The sequence below is a fragment of the Citrus sinensis genome, chromosome 8 (assembly GCF_022201045.2).
Source record: "Citrus sinensis cultivar Valencia sweet orange chromosome 8, DVS_A1.0, whole genome shotgun sequence".
In the NCBI taxonomy this organism is placed as follows: Eukaryota; Viridiplantae; Streptophyta; class Magnoliopsida; order Sapindales; family Rutaceae; genus Citrus; species Citrus sinensis.
Window position 1 is genome coordinate 7,175,793 of NC_068563.1, and position 17,720 is coordinate 7,193,512.

At 36.0% G+C, this 17,720-nt stretch overlaps 1 protein-coding gene across 6 annotated transcripts in view; it reads right to left on the minus strand.

The window, feature by feature from the left end:
• LOC107178136 (disease resistance protein UNI-like) overlaps positions 1 to 17,720 on the minus strand; it is an 82,011-nt gene that overhangs the window by 31,759 nt on the left and 32,532 nt on the right. Inside the window, exon 7 of one of the 6 annotated variants that reach the window (XM_052432285.1) lies at positions 12,476 to 12,927. The exons of the other annotated variants lie outside the window; for them this stretch is intronic. The gene's annotated coding sequence lies outside the window, so the exon portion shown is untranslated. Of the gene's footprint in view, positions 1 to 12,475; positions 12,928 to 17,720 lie in introns of those variants that run through there. 6 annotated transcript variants of the gene reach the window in all.

Below are 17,720 nucleotides of genomic sequence, written 5' to 3' on the forward strand. Positions count from 1 at the left end.
GTTATCAATACATTTTATCCTTCAATTTTCAATCTAAAAAATTATTACTTTTTTATTACTGAATTTTAGAATTCATGACGGACTAGAGCAGATTTGGATTTTAATTTTTTTTCGGATTTGGAGCAGATATAGATATTTATTTCTTTTTTGGATCTGGATATGGAACGAAACATATGGATTCATGACGGATCTGGAGCAGATACGGATCTTGATTTTTATTATGGATTTGGATCTGGAGCAGAGTAGATCCAACCCATATCTGCCCCATTGCCATCCCTAGATAAAAACTAAAGAAAGAGACATAACTCTTTCAGAGCCTTTTGAAACAATTCACTTGTTTTCAGAAAAATCTTTAAAGAAATTGAAAGAAAAGAATTTTAATTACATTCACATCGGTTTAATCCAAGTCAGAATAAAACCTTTGACCAAAGAAGGCTTGGATACTTCTATCCTTGTTGTCCTAAGAGATGGGCGATTCATCTCTTTTGATGATTCTTTGCTAAGTAGCATCAAATCTAGTCTCTGTAAAGGTCCAATTTCTTTTGATTGTTATCCAAACATAACAATATCTCTTAAAGACAAAAACATTTTAAAAAGCATGATTTTACAGATTAAAACGCATAATTATAATATGATTAAGGGATCTGTCCCAGTTGCTTTAATCTTTAAAATTTCATATAAAGCCATGATCTCTGCGTTCAGTACGCAACATAAATTCCAGTCAAAAAGAGATGAGACTCTTCTCTTACAGACTGATTTGTCCAAAGCCAACACTGTCATTCCAAAACCAATCCAATGGAAAGATGTCAATCTTCCAGAGGAATGGATCCTTGAAGGAGCTGCTCCACCAGCAATTCCAAAACAACTTGAACCCAATACAGAGTTACAAAATGTGACTCAGTATTCTGACGGTAAAGTCAAACTGTCTTTCAGGAGATCTAATTCAACTAGATTTTCTGATAAAGAGTCGTGTTCAAGTATTCCTTCATTGGAAAGGAAATTCACAAAAATCCCTTCTGTTATAAACCTTCCTTTTCAAAGTCAACCTAGGTTTTCCACTTCAGACATACCTAGTTCCTCTATACGTTCTGTTGACTACTCTACAAAAGTTCCACACCCAATTTATACTAGCAGTCAACATGAACAAAGACATGAGGAGAAGGAACCTTCTCCCCCAACTTCCCCTACTTTCTCTGTTGTCACAGAAAATGTTATAAATGTTATTGAAAAGAATTTTGAGCTTGATAGAAATCTTCTTCATAATGATTTTTATTCTAATGATAATAAAGAAAAAAGACTTTGGTTTTTCAAACATTTTTTAAATCAAAGAAAAGAAATCCAACAAATCTATTATGAATTTGTAAATCTTCATCAAATTCATATATTGTTTTTTGATTGGTTCGAAATATATTCTTCTGATAATAACATCTCTTATCCCTTTAAAGAGTCAAACCCTATTACTATTAGGAAAAAGATCCCTGAGTGGAAACTTTCTGATAGTGATAGAACCATAGAATCGGAGCATCCACCTCTTCGGAGTCTAACTGTTGATCACGGTGAACCTCCTGCCCAAATTAGAGCCTCACCTTACAAAATCCCGAAGCCAAATGATTCTGATGCAAATTTAAGTAGTATTATTCAGCAGAATAATTTCTGTAATACTAACTTAAATACAATTGGAAAGCAATTGACTCGTATAGAAAACCAATTCCAAAAGTCTACCATAGCTATTTCTTCCGTTTCTCCTGTTTCATCAAAATCGGATTCTGACAAAAAGCTTAAGGAACATATTTTCAAACCTTTTCAGGTTTCGAAAACTAGCCAAAAGTTTGTTCAGAAGTCAAAATCAGATTTTGCTAAAGTCATTAGAGAACAACTAGATAGGATAGAAGTTGCTTCTTCCTCATCTAGAAAAGTTCAAATAGCCCCTGATACTCCTCAATCTAGCAAGATTGGAGTATTAGAACAAGACCAAATGTCTATAGCCTCTTCTGATATAGAAGCCTTCAAAGAAGAATCTATCCCTAAAGCCAATAAAATCCATTGGGAGTTAGCCCTTCCCACTGTCAAGTCTCCACCTGATTTGACTATAGACAACAGGCCTAGTGCATTAAATCAGTCTCGATATAATGCATCCTCTGTCTATGAGTGGAATATAGATGGAATGTCTGAGTACAACATCCTAGGATTGTTGCAACAAATGACCATGGCAGCTAATGCCTATAAAACCCAATCAGGAACTTCTGACAAAGCCATTGCAGAAATCCTTATTGCAGGTTTTACAGGTCAACTTAAAGGTTGGTGGGATCATCTTCTCACCAAACAGCAACAATTAGAAATCCTAGACTCCATTCAAATAGACGAGAATGGTGCCCCCATTCTTGATGAATTTAATAGTCCAATTCAGGATGCTGTTGCTACCCTGATACTGACTATTTCCCTACACTTCATAGGAGACCCCTCTCACCTTAGAGATAAGAACGCTGAGTTACTACATAATTTGAGATGTAGAAAACTTAGTGAATTCCAGAGCTACAAAACCACCTTCTTTACCAGACTCTTTCTCAGAGATGATGCAAATCATATAACTTGGAAAGAGAAATTCTTAGCAGGTTTACCTACCCTTTTAGGAGAAAAGGTTAGGAATTCCATAAAAGCCCTTTATGACAATCACATCCCGTATGACGAACTTACTTATGGTGAGCTAGTCAGTTTTGTAAACAAGGAAGGATTAAAGATCTGTCAAGATTTGAAATTACAGAAACGGCTTAAATGGGAGCTTAGGAAATCTAAGCAAGAATTAGGCAGTTTCTGTAAACAATTCAATTATGACCCCTTTAAAACTTCCATCTCCAAAGATTGTAATGGTGAGTGTTCTTCCAGACCTCACAAAAAACATTACAAATCCAAAAGCCATAGGAAGCCGTTCTAGAATTTTAGAGAATCTTTTTATAAGAAACCTTTGAGGCCTTATAAGAAGCCCAACTTCTCTAAGAAAAAGGAATTTAAACCCAAACACAAAGCCCCTTTCAACTACAAAGAAGCCATATGTCATAAGTGTGGTATAAAAGGCCATACTGCAAAGTATTGCAGAATGAATCGAAAGCTTCATGAGCTTGGCCTTGATGAAGAAACCCTCTCCAAAGTTGCCTCTCTTCTTATAGAGTCTTCTGACTCTGAGTCTTCCATATCGGAAGATAATGACTCTCTTCAGATCGACGAACTAATTGACTCAAACTCCTCTGCATCTAGCAGTAGTGATTCTGAATCAGAATTTTTTTTTAAAGAAAATCAATGTTTTGACTAAAGACCAAGAGATTTTCCTTGAACTTGTTAAACATATTTATGATCCGAATCTTCAAAAGGAATACCTCGATAAACTTTTGAAAACACTGGATTCAAACAAAGCAGAAATTTCCAAAGTTCCTATTGTTAAAAAGAATTCTTATGATCTTACTGAAATATTGGATAAAAAGAAAACAAAGAAAGTAACCTCTAATATCCAAGACCTTCAGAAAGATATTAAAGAAATCAAACTTAAGATTAAAGAATTAAAAGAAAAACAAAAGAATGATTCTGAAACTCTTCAACTCCTTTTACAAAAACAATTAGAAGACAACTCTGATAAAGAAGTTGAATCAGACAGTGATAATGAACAAAAGGTAGAAAATATTGAATCTATACCAAATGATTTTCTATTTGTTTTAAAACAAATTACCATGAGAAAATACTTGATTAAAATCACCTTAATTCTTTCTAAAGATTTTATAATTGACACTATTGCATTGTTCGACACTGGTGCCGATTTAAATTGCATTAAAGAAGATATTGTTCCTAAAAAATTTCATGAAAAGACAAAAGAAAGACTTTCTGCCACCAACAATTCAAAACTAAATGTCAAATCTAAAGTTGAAGCCTCTATTCATAATGATGGTTTTGAATTTAAAACTTCTTTTCTTCTTACAAATGACATTCACCATACTGTCATTCTATGAACCCCTTTCATAAACCTCATTACCCGTATGCTGTCAATTATGATAGTATATCTTTTAAAGCAAAAGGCAAAAGACTTGTTTTCCCTTTTATTGAGAAACCAAAAACAAGAAACTTAAATATTGTTAAAGCTTTTTCTGTTTACCAGAACCAGATTAATGCTATACTTAATTCTAAACAAGATAATTTATTTTGTTTATAATTGACCAAGTCCATGCCTTCCTGCTGCCCGCTACGAACTCCCTAAGCATCCTCGACGGAAGTAAGGCATGCATGGTTCCCACGGAACGAGGCAAGTCCGAGGAGAAGACACTCTCCGCCATGCAATTCAAGAGGACTTTCAAGAAGGACCCAAGCTTCTTGGTCTCCATCCGGGAACTAAACGAGGAAGGAAATAACGGAACCTCGCCAAGCCAAGTCCCTCCACGAATTCAAGCCGTCCTCAATGAGTACAAGGACGTGATGCCTCCAGAACTTTCGAAGAAGCTCCCACCTCGACGAGAGGTAGATCATGCAATCGAGCTGGAACAAGGCGCAAAGCCACCAGCCTTGGCGCCCTACCGCATGGCGCCACCCGAACTAGAGGAGTTGCGGAGACAACTTAAAGACTTGCTGGACGCAGGATACATTCGCCCCTCAAAGGCCCCATTCGGTGCACCGGTCCTCTTCCAAAAGAAAAATGATGGATCGCTGTAGATGTACATCGATTATAGAGTGCTCAACAAGATCACCATCAAGAACAAGTATCCGATTCCTTTGATTGCGGACTTGTTCGACCAGCTTGGCAAAGCGCGGTACTTCACCAAACTTGACTTGCGCTTCGGGTACTACCAAGTGTGCATCGCCAAGAGAGACGAACCGAAGACAGCGTGCACAACAAGATACGGGTCTTTCGAATTCCTTGTGATGCCTTTTGGTCTTACTAATGCACCCGCCACATTTTGCACGCTCATGAACAAGGTGCTCCAACCATTCCTTGACCGCTTCGTGGTCGTGTACTTAGACGACATAGTGGTGTATAGCACCACGCTCGAGGATCATGTCTAACACTTGCGACAAGTCCTCTAAGTACTCCGAGACAACGAGCTCTTCCTCAAGTTGGAGAAGTGCTTGTTTGCCTAACAAGAAGTGGAGTTCCTTGGCCACAAGATTGCGGGCGGGAAGCTCATGATGGAGAATGCCAAGGTGAAGGCCATACTCGAATGGGAGCCTCCCTCGAAAGTACCCGAGCTTCGCTCATTCCTTGGGCTGGTGAATTACTACCGTCGCTTTATTAAGGGCTACTCAGCCAAGGCGGCGCCCTTGAAAAATATGCTAAAAAAAAACAGAACGTGGCATTGGTCCGAAGAGTGCCAACGTGCATTCGAGGAGTTGAAGAAGGCAATTTCGGAGGAACCTATCCTCGCTCTTCCGGACCACACAAAGCCCTTCAAAGTTCAAACGGATGCCTCAGATTTCGCCATAGGTGGAGTCCTTATGCAAGAAGGCCACCCCATAGCATTCGAGAGTCGAAAGCTAAACGATACGGAACGCCGCTACACGGTGCAAGAAAAGGAGATGACAACCATCATCCATTGTCTAAGAGTGTGGCGACATTACTTGCTTGGCTCACACTTCACGATTATGACGGACAACGTGGCGACAAGCTACTTCCAAACTCAGAAGAAGTTGAGTCCGAAGCAAGCACGGTGGCAAGATTTCCTAGCGAAATTCGACTATCGGCTCGAGTACAAACCGGGTAAAGCCAATGTCGTTGCAGACGCCCTAAGCCGCAAGGCTGAATTGGTGACACTTAGCATGAGCCAATCGAAGTCCGACCTTGTCTCACGCATCAAGGAAGGCCTCCAACAAGATCCGCTCACAAAGGATTTACTGGAGAAGGTGCTCGAGGGAAAGATAAGGCGATTTTGGCAAGAGGAAGGCATCCTCCTCACCAAGGGAGATCGGATGTTCGTGCCAAGGTGGGGAAACTTGCGGAAGGAAGTTATCAAGGAGTGCCACGACTCCAAGTGGGCTGGTCACCCCGGAATCGAGCGCACCATCGCACTAGTCCAAGCCTTGTATTTTTGGCCACACATGAGGGACGACATTGAGGCATATGTGTGAACTTGTATTGTGTGCCAACAAGACAAGGTGGATCATCAACTTCCAGCGGGATTGTTGGAGCCGCTACCACTAGCAACAAGGCCATAGGAAAGTGTCTCCATGGACTTCATTACTTCGCTGCCCAAGTCCGAAGGTTGCGGAAGCATCATGGTCGTTGTAGACCGATACAGCAAGTACGCCACACTCATTGCTGCACCAATTGATTGCAAAGCAGACGAGGCAGCCCGCCTATTCGTCAAGCACATTATGAAGTTTTGGGGGGTTCCGAAGAGTATTGTGAGCGACCGAGGCCCTCGGTTCACTGGGCGTTTTTGGACGGAGCTCTTCAAGATGTTGGGGACCGATCTCAAGTTCTCAACAAGCTTCCACCCACAAACGGATGGGCAGACCGAGCGCATCAATGGCCTCCTCGAGATGTACTTGAGACATTATGTGAGGGCTCATCAGCGGGATTAGGCGAAGCTACTCGACATCGCCCAATTTTCTTATAACTTGCAGCGAAGCGAGGCTACGGGCAAGAGTCCGTTCGAGATCATCATGGGATTCCAGCCAATGACTCTCAACGCCATCGCCTCGACTTACGGAGGGAAAAGCCCCGCGGCACACAAGCTCGCCCGCGAATGGCATGAGGAAGCGGACATCACGCGAGCCTACCTCGACAAAGCCGCAAGAAAAATGAAGAAATGGGCGGATACAAGGAGATGACATGTTGAGTACAGGGAAGGAGATCAAGTCATGATCAAGCTCCTACCCCAACAATTCAAGACGTTACAGAAAGTCCACAAGGGGTTAGTGAGGCGCTACGAAGGACCCTTCCGAGTTGTTCGACATGTGGGCAACGTCTCGTATCAACTCCAACTTCCGCCAAGACTTAAGATCCATCCGGTCTTCCATGTGAGCCTTCTCAAGCCATATCACGAAGACATGGGAGACCCAAGTCGCGGAGAATCGAGGCGCGCGCCAACCGCTGTTGTCACTGCATTCGACAAAGATGTGGACTACATCCTTGCGGAACGCGTGGTTTCGAGGAGAGGCGTGCCAGCACATAGTAAGTACTTGGTGAAGTGGAAAAACCTCCCCGAAAGCGAAGCCACTTGGGAACGTGAAGATGACTTATGGCAATTCGCTGAGCACATCCAGAATTTCAAGCACGAGAGCGCGACGAGGACGCCGCGAGCTTAGGTGGGGGAGAATGTTGCGGACCGCCCAAATTCGTAGCCCAATTTGCTCACCAAGAGCCCAACACAAGGCCAAGAGTGCTAGCTTGGCCCAATTCCGGAAAGTTCTAGGCAACTCTAGCACATTAAGCTTGTAAATACTCTAGAATTCTCGTTACAATTCCAGCACATGTAAATAGCTAGGAAGTGGTAGAATTCTCTAGAATTTCTAGAGCTTGGCAAGCCTCCCCTATAAATATGGGATGGCATTAGGCATTTGCATCCAACAAACACTACAACAAGCATTGTAAGCAACTCAAGCATTGTAATCTCTCTTTGTGCAATACAAGTTTCTTATTCGGCTCCATTGCTCTCTTCTCTAGTTCGAGAAGCTCTAGGCTTACTTAGCAACATTCGACAAAGTTGTCTAAGTGCCGCACGGGTTAGCTGCGCAAAATACTCATCCTGTGACAGTACGCCTCTAATGCTTTGCCAAGTGTCCATTGATAATATCACAAGGGTAATTAAATTGGTGTATGTGTATTACACCTCCTAAAGTCATGTTAAGATAGTTAGTGAGCTGATAAAGTTTGTTGCACGTGTGAGTTGGTTAAGTCAGCTAGAATTGTAAACGTGTAAAGCTGAGTCAGCAAGTTAGTTAAGGTTATTACGAATGCTTAGATTCAGTTCACGTGTATTGTATGTAATGCTTAGATTCAGGTCATGTAGATTGTGTATACAACTTTCTAATTTTCTTTAGATCTCAATATAAATACTTGTAATCAAAAAATACAATAATAAGAGTCATCATTCTTCATTTTCTCTCTATTTCTCTCATATTTTCTCTACATCCAAACACAATATTCTCAGTTCTTGACTTGGTATCAGAGTCGCAGTTTAATTGTCGTGGCTTCGTTAAGCACAAATTCAAACACAAATCAGTCTCCTTCATTCTTTACCCTCACAAATGCGATCAAACTGGACAGATCTTACTATACGATATGGAAATCTCAGATCCTCTCTTCAGTGCGTGCCAATGGACTTGAAGGCTTTCTTAATGGAACTAAAATTTGTCCAGATCAGTTACTTACTCAAGAGATTGAAAGTTATGGTGTTGAAAATGCTGTTGGTGAAAGCTCAGCTGATAGATCTCAGGAGAATCCAGCCTTTGTTGCTTGGAAAAGGTAGGATCAATTGTTATTAAGTTGGCTCATGTCCTCCATCAGTGTTGAGATACTTAGTCTTGTGGTAAATTCTGATTCTTCTCATAATCTTTGGACTAATCTTGAAGAAAATTTTTGGATTAGAAACTATGGCTAAGAAAGCACACTTAAAAATGATGTTAAGTAATCTCAGAAAGGGATCAATGACAATAACTGAGTATTTTGCCAAACTTAGAGCTGTAACTAATAAACTTGCTCTAACTGGTAGCCCTGTTTCTACTCTAGACTTTATTACTCATCTAATCTCTAGATTAGGCCAGCCATACTACCCTGTTGTTGTGTATATTGAAGCTAATATGATGAAAATATTTGTCAATTAAGCCTATTCTATGCTTTTAACTCATGAAGCAAGAATTAAATTTAATCATCCGAGTGCAAATAAAGAAGCAAAGTTGAATTATGCTGCCAACATAGCTTAGGCTGGACCTAGTAATAACAATAAGAAGTCTAGTAATCAAGCTAATTACTATCAGGGCAACCAAGGTAACTGGAATAGAAATGCTAATTGGTGTGGTAACAATGGAGGAAGAGGTGGCTTTGGCAGAGGTTTTTCAAGGCAAGGAAGGAGTAATTAGAATAATGGTGGCCATTGGAACAATGGAAGAGTAGTAGTCGAGCAGGTTATAATTGTTCTGATATAAACATTATGACATGGTTGCTGGTGAACCTGTAAACATAACCACAAAAGTAAGAAAACAAAAAACTGAATATTCGTGCTATAAAAAGGCACACCCAATCTCACCCTATAAAAGGCTAGAATCAGCTACAAATCCCTATCTCAAAACCCCATCCCAGTTTAGATGAATGAAGAAAAAAGATGAATCTTGAAACTCCTTAGAAACTGAAGCCCAAAGTGAAGCAAGAAGATGAACTCTATCCCAAGCAAGCAATATGGCATATTTCTCCATTAATGGTTCAAATAAAGTGAATGGCTTTCTCTGATGAATGGGAAATTGTCAAGATCAATAGTCAAACTCACGCAAAGTAAATGGACTTAATTCTCAGAGGCTACTCATTCTAAGTCTCAAAGAAAATTTTTCTAATTTCTAAAGATTATATGGGGAAAAATCATTATTTTCTAACATGGAAAATTTGATATGGTGTTTAATGTCTGATCAAAATAATAATATGAGTACTAACAAAAACATCTTTAATCGGCATGGTGCGAGTAAAACACCATCACTTCATCTTTGATGGAAAGATGATAATATAAGGAGATGGTGAAATGGTTTTGGTCCCTGGCAGCTTGTAATCAAAAGAAAACAAAAAACTATAGAAGTATTATTATTAATGATTACCTGGCAGCTTGTACTATTATTAATGATTACCGAAGCTATAGAAGTATCAAAATTGGAAAGCAAACAATTGCAAAACACATCAATGACTGAAGGTTAGGTTCTAAAACTTCCGCATTTAATTTTCAGAGTATGTTATGTATTATTCAGAAATATGCTTTCACTTCAGGCACTTGACCAAGACGCATTAAACATAAAACGCGGCGTTTTCATGGACTAGTACATTCCATGCTTCGAAAGTTTATGTTTTAGACTGATTGGTTTGATACATTATTTGTTTATTGCGTTTTTCTTGCTTTAAATATTATGTTGGATTGATAAGTTTTGTACACATTTATATTGCTCGCAGTAAATAATTTATGACATTTAAAAAACTATCAACCGTCTATCAAAAGATTTCTACTATAAACATATATACACAAAAAACTTTTAATTCGGTCAATTTGTTCTCTTATTTATTTTTGTTCTATTTCTCTTTTCCTTCCCTTTCATTTTATTGTTTTATGGTACAAAATAAAAAAAATAACCTTAAAATTTAAGGGTAAAATACTCATTTTACTAAAATTCCGTTTAATATTATAAAGCTGTCAAATGTCAATGGCATAGTACACGAGTGATACAAATTAAAAATAATAAATTGAAAGTTTTTATGCATTTTCCTTTTATTTTTTTTATAGGCAATTGAGATTTCCCTTCATTTTTTAAAATTCAATAGGTTTAGACCGTTTAACAAATCTTAAATTAAAAAAACCCGTGGTGTAATAACAAACTCACATCAAACCCTGTCCACTGTCATACTCACAGTGATAATAACTGTGTATCACAATTGATTTTGCATACGGGTAAAAGTTCCAAGTCCGGATATTTAGTTAATGAAATTTGATGAAAAGGGCATGAAAGAAAATAAGAAATTAAATAATACAGGAGGTATTAATCATTACATCTTTAGTTAATGAAAATTGATGAAAATATTTCTGCAGACGTGAGCCGTAATTATATTACCGTTAAGAATGAAGCAGAAGAGTTTCCCCAAACAAGCTAAAACACAGCACTTCAATTTAAAGAATTTTTATATCACAGTACCGGGACAAAAAGTTTAATGCAACAACATACATTAAGTTAATTCCATAATCTATCCCCAAAGAAAGAAAAACACAAGCTTATAAGATTAAAACTTTGGAAAACATTAAAGAGTCAAAATTGTGTAATCTTCAGAGTTTGGAGCCTAGTTCATCGAGGAAAGCAAAAGAAATACAACCTTTTTGATTCTCAGCAACAACTTTTTTTTCCTCTAAAAAAAAGGAAGCCATATAAATAATGCTTTAAACATTATTTGCAACAAGGAACAATTTTTTCATGCTTTCATGTATTAGAAACTTTCCAAAAATGCTAGCAAGAAAATGAAATGGAACTTTACCTAGTCACAGAATATGTATTGCTGTTAGCCCAATTGTTATGAAGTGGCTTCTGCATCAGAAGATTCCAGCTCCCACCAAGCATTGTTATCTCTCTTCTGAATACAATCTGCAGCGCTGGGCATGAGTTATATCATTAATGTCTGCATCCTCACTTACATCATCCCAATCAAGTGCTTTTTCTCCATATCTGGATTATAAGTCCACTCCAATCTCTTCAAAACACCCTAGTCCTTCCATCACAACTGATACGACTTCCTTCCTAATTACTTTCCCATTAATAAATCGCTCCAAGAAAAAAAAGCATTAGCAATTCTCTTCAACGCCCCATCACTCATATCCCCTACAACAACCATCTTCAGACAAAATCCGAATCATCCGACACAACCACCAAACACCCAAACCTTCTTTTGTCCACCATATCCACCATATAATTCCTCAACAAAACATCGGCATCTTGTGGCTTAGCTAACACCATTCTGACCCAAAATCATGCTCTTTTTAACTCATCTACAAAACCATAACCCACTTTTGGAGTCAAAATTGCGCTTGCAGCCATTTTATATTTTTCCATCTTCATTGAATAGTTGCCAACCAAAAGCACTCTCAACTTCCCTCTAGCTGATCCTATTTGATTCGACCTTTTCTTTTGTTCACCCTCATGAATTTGCTTAAAATGATTAACAAGCTTGTCATTGTTATAAAATCTCCTTCCACAATCACCAATACATACGGCTTAGCAGGCCTAATTACACCCTTGATTTCTAATTGGTTAAACAATTCTCTTTCTTTCTTTGCTCTCTTACAACTTGAGGCATATAACTAAACCCGTGGCTATTAGCATTTGCCACCATGTATTTAACAATCCCAAATGAAGATAGTGATTTTTTTCAGTTTAATTGCTGCTTCAAAACGGGGTACTAAATTTGGATTTTGTTATCCAAATACCAAAAATTTCTCACATTGTGTTGGACAGTTTTTGGTTCTAAAGTTGATGACTGGTTTTACGAATCAGGCTTCAAATGAGAACTTCTAAACAATAAGCCAAATGGGTTTTTGAGTTTCCAATTTTGTAAACTTTGTTCTATTGTATAAGTTATGAAATCGCTGAAACATCACTACAGCTACAGGTCTTTATGTGTCAAAGAACTGCAGAAGCTGATGATCTACCTGTAGTAGACTTCTATTGCCCCTGCCGTTCTAGGAAGACAAACAAGTTCAGGAACTAATTCTGGACCAAACTCATAATATTGCCACTGCTTTGTGCCAATCTGAGAAGGAAAGCATATTGAAGTTCCTAAATAAGGCACATCATGATTTGACAGAAGTACCACTATGAGGAACAATTGATTTCAGGAAAGCACTAAAATATGACATAATCTGCCCCTAATGGTCTAAAGTAGTCAAGAAATGATATCAACCAAGCAAAAACACATAAACTAGTTGAGATACAAAGTTATTGTAAAAGTCAATTTTGATCATAAATCCATTAAAATTAAAAGACATCAGAAACTTAGAGAACATTGTAATTTAGGACTCAGCTAAGTTGCAGACTCTGTAACTAACAGCTGAGTCCACATTGGTCTTGTATCAGCTGAGTTTGGGCTGCTTTTCCTCTCTCCTGCAACTTGTGGAAGCGCCCCATTTGCTGTGTTATACAGAGTCGGTACCGTAGCAAGCTCCTATAATTTAAGTTTGATCACTGTAGACAATAGTCTGCCTCTGCTCAAAAGCTATGCTGCAAGATATAACATCTTTGCAATGTTATACTTTCTAAAAGTAATAAGAAATGAAACCAAGGGGTAAACCGAACACCAAAAGAAATTTAGTCGGCCAACCACATTATGTTCCCACACAGTCCACTAATTAAGTTAATAATTAAAAGGAATCAAAATCTAAGAAATCTCATCTTCAAGCAGAATACAAACACACAGCGATTGAAAATCACAAAATCATAAAAAGAAGCTGACTTGAAAAGCTCAAATATACGTTCGTCAGCCTCTCAACTTATATCTAAGAACAAATGCATGCAGCCTGTGAAGACATAGATAATTGAAGCTGATGAGGCATATTTAACAGATGATAATCAAAACTCGTGTGATTAAAATTATAATTCAATAATCGAGCACATAAAACAAGAAGTAACTAGTTGTATATATACCAAACAACTTTCTGAAGTTAAGGCGTAAAACAACAACGTAGAACAAATTAATTAAATATACCAGCACCAATACTCTTATTATTATCCAAATATAAGAAGACCAATGTATCAAACAAGGAAAATGAAATATTGTTAATAAATAAAAAAACGACTAGTGTCAAGAACTAAAGTAATAAGTAAAACCCATAATCAGACACGACCACATCAAAATCTCTGAAAATTGAGGTCTAAACATTGAAAACAATTAGACATATATAACAGTCAATCGAAACAAACCCTCAAAATAATAATAAACTACAATAAGACAGAAACTAAATTGTAAACAACCGCATACCCAGTAACAGTAATCAAGTAACAAGTCAAAACCAGAATCAAACGTAGAATTTTGAAATCCATACGAACTCTAACGTATTAGAATGAAAGAATAAGGACGATCGATAAACTAGACTCAAACAAAAACATGCCCAGTCAAAAAACGAAGGTAAATAAATAAAAATGGTATAAAACTGAGAAAAAAAATTAATGAAATGAAGAGAAAATCACAGGAATCCTATGAAAAGGAAGGTAAACAAAACCTTCGGGAGTCGAGAAGATGCCTTTTTTTGTTCACTTTTGTGCCTATACATACTTTTTTTTTGGTAATTTTGAAGAAAGTATTGGTTAAATATTGTCAGAACGAAATATTAATAGATGCTGGCAATTTCAACAACGACAATCTTCGATTCAAATGTACCCCTATGATAAAGAAAAAGCCAGCTTGGCTAAATTTTGAGCACCACATTGCAAGATCTAGGTGTATGTAATTATGAAAAATGAAACATCTATTAATTGTAAGTCCCTTGACCTCTGGAACCAGCCAACCAGTCTCTTTCCTGCTAGACAACCTTCCATCGATCAGACTAATAATATTTACTAAAGAGTCCAACTATTGGCACCCCTCCAAAATTCTCTTGAAACTCCTTTTCTAATTATACTCCTCATAATGTCGAAAATACCCTTTTTCCATAAATAATCATCTTTTTCGTTTGTAATTTTATTTCTATTTATCTGTTATATAAATAATGAATACGTATGTCTATGATAACATTTGAAAAAAAAAATCAAGGAAACATATATGTGCCTATGAAATGAGAATAAATTATTATATAAATCGCTTGCGGGTATTAACAATCGAAATATTTTCCATAAGTCCAAATGCAATTACAAGTAGATGTTCTTCTCCAATCAATCTATGAATCCGGCTGTGGAAGTGGGGGTTGCATTGCCATAAAAAATTGTTCATCTATAATGAAAAAGAGAAGAGAGATAGAGTCAAAAAAAAATCATACATGTGCAAGCAAAATAAATTAAAATAATTTTTTTTAAAAAGAAAAAAATAAGGTTGAAGAGACATAAGTGGGGTTAATTTTATTTTTATTTGTCTTTAAATGTAATTTTAATAAAATAGGGGTTTTATAAGATCAATGAAGGAGTGCCAATAGTTCAACTCTTTACTAAATCATGTTCTACAGTTAATGGAGTTGGACCCAAGGCAATTGCTAGAAGTCCGCCTAGACATAGAGTGCGCTTACAAGTGGAAAGCTTAGAAATGGGCCGCCAACACAACCAGCCAACCGTAGTGTGCTTAGCAAATCACCAAAGCCCAGCCCGAGATTTAGAACTATCTACAAATTATAAATAAATTAAAAGTTTCTAAGTTTCTCCACATAGGTCCCTAGGATATTTATGGAAGTTGCTAGGAAGTTTCCTCCCCTAGAACTCTAATACCTATAAATAGGGGTGAGCCCCCTCATTTGCCAACCAACCACACCACACACACAAACACTCCAGCACACACACAAGCTCTCTAGCTTTTGTAAAAAGCTCTCTTGTATATTCTCTCTTTGAGAATAATAAAATCATATTCATCCATATTGCTCTACTTCTCTTTAGAATTTTCCGCAAGTGTTCTTGCTTCGCTAGTTTGAGGAGTGTTCTAGGCTTGCTTAGCAACTTGTTTGCTACAAAGACATCTTGGTCACAAAACATGGACATGCAAGGAAAAAAAAATATTGATACGTTCTAAAAATAATACGCATTCTTCTACTGTGAATAAAAAAATTTAGGTTAATGGTAGCAAGTGAAGGAATTGTGATTTCACGTGCATTTGTTGACATGAAGGTAAAGAACTTTTTTATAGTTTATATTGTTTAATATAACATTTGAATTGCAAAATAGGGGTACAAAATGGATACACGAAGTGATAAAACTAAGCTGATTATGATAAATATTGAATAATAAGATTTACGTTTAATCATAAAGACATAAGTGGCGCAAAAAATCACGAATTATCATCCATGATGCAAGTTCAAACAACTGCATAATAAGTTGCCCCAAGCTAAACTATTAATCTAGAAACTATTCCAATTGATGTGGGATAATTTTCCTATCACCATCTATTACGTGCAAGCCGAATTTGTTGCTTGGTCCTTACATGTGGTAAGGTAATATGAATCCACTTGTGCATAAATTTGGCTCCGATATTATATAGAAGCCTATGACCCAAAATTATACTTAAAGGTTATTTTAAGATTTGAGGGTTGCCTCAAGCTAATATTATTATTAGCCTGGTAACCTTTTTTTTTTGTTGTTGTTGATATGTGATATTTTCCCTATAACTTTTATTAATCTTTATGCTTATGTTTTGTCATTTATCCCAAAATATAACATTAACAAAAGTTCCAAAATTTCCTTCAAGAGATATATTTGAGACAAGTAATTTGTGCAATAACTTTGTGAATTAATGAGCAAATTCAGGGAAAAGAATATATGTGTCAAACGTAACATCTATTATTGTGTTTATTTGTAGAGCTATTTAAAGCCCAAAAAAAAAGCACTGGTCCGCTATGATTTCAAATAAGTTCAAGCCCTATGTCATTATTGGTACAAAAATGTATCAGAAAGGTTAAAAACTATTTTTATTTAACTTATAAACTTAGGAAATTATCAATTGTCCGCCCTTAAATAGCGCTATTATAAAAAAAATATTACAATATTTTCAGGTTGTATCATTCATCTACAATAAATTTACAATCTGCATCATTTATCCACCAAATCATTAACTTCGTTGAAAAGTGATAGACGTCACAAGGGTAATTTAGACATTTAACACACAAAAAAATAAAAGAGAAATTATCTAAGCTTACCATGTTATCAAAATTGCTACAAAATTTTAAATTTGTTCAATTTTCCAATCTAAGTTTATGACCTCCAAGATGTTAATTGCAATTTGTAATTAATGAGTTCATAAGGATAATTTAGACACTCAATATGCAAAATAAAAAATAAAATAATGGCTTAAAACATTAAAGCAAAAAACTACTTTTATAATTGATATTCAATTAAATACACATAAACTCTATTTTTTTCTTAATTAAAAATATTCTAATTTATTTTCTCAATTTATCATCATAAATTTACATTAATAAACTAAATCCAAAAATTACCCTAAACCCTAATTCATAAATGGCCAATCAATCTAATAGTTTAATTCGATTTCATAATTAAAAAAGCTAAATTTATTATATTAGTTATGGTGCAAAGTCAAAAATGCCCTTAAATTCAAGGGTAAAATAACATTTTATTTAAATTCTATAAATTGTTCTAACAATGTTAACATTTTGGTGGACGGTTAATATAAGTTACAAACTTAAAATAGAAAATCAAATAAATTCAAAATTTCAAACTATTTAGGGTAAATTTAGGATATATGGTTAATAATTTTCCCATGTCTTTTTACATTGGTTGATATAAGTTACAAACTTAAAATAGAAAATCAAATAAATTTATATTTTCAAACTATTTAGGACAAACTTAGGGTATATGATTAATAATTTTCCTTTATCTTTTTACGTTAAATTAAGTTTCAAAGGTAAAATGGTCAATTTATTATAATTCTGTTAATTTTTTAGTGGAAGCAAACGATATAATGGACGAATGATATAAATTGTAAAATTAAGGTGCATGAATGATACAACTTTAAAGTATTGTAGTAATTTTAATAATAGAACAATTTAAGGATGGATTGGCAATAATTTAAACTTTAATGAAGCAACTAAAAAAAATTTAACAGAAAAATAATTGAATGCTTTGTGAAACCAAAAATAATTGAAATACTTTAAGAAAAATAAAGGAAATTAAATATCTTTATAAAAACATAATTGAGTAAAATCATTTTACAAAATGCTCTTTCAAATGCACATTCCACAAGCCAGGGAGAACGGGTGGGTAACAAAAATCTCACTTTTTATGAGTTTATAAAATCTCACTTTTGCAGATTCCAAAAATAACCAATACTAATCACACAAAAAATAAAAATTATTGCTGTCACG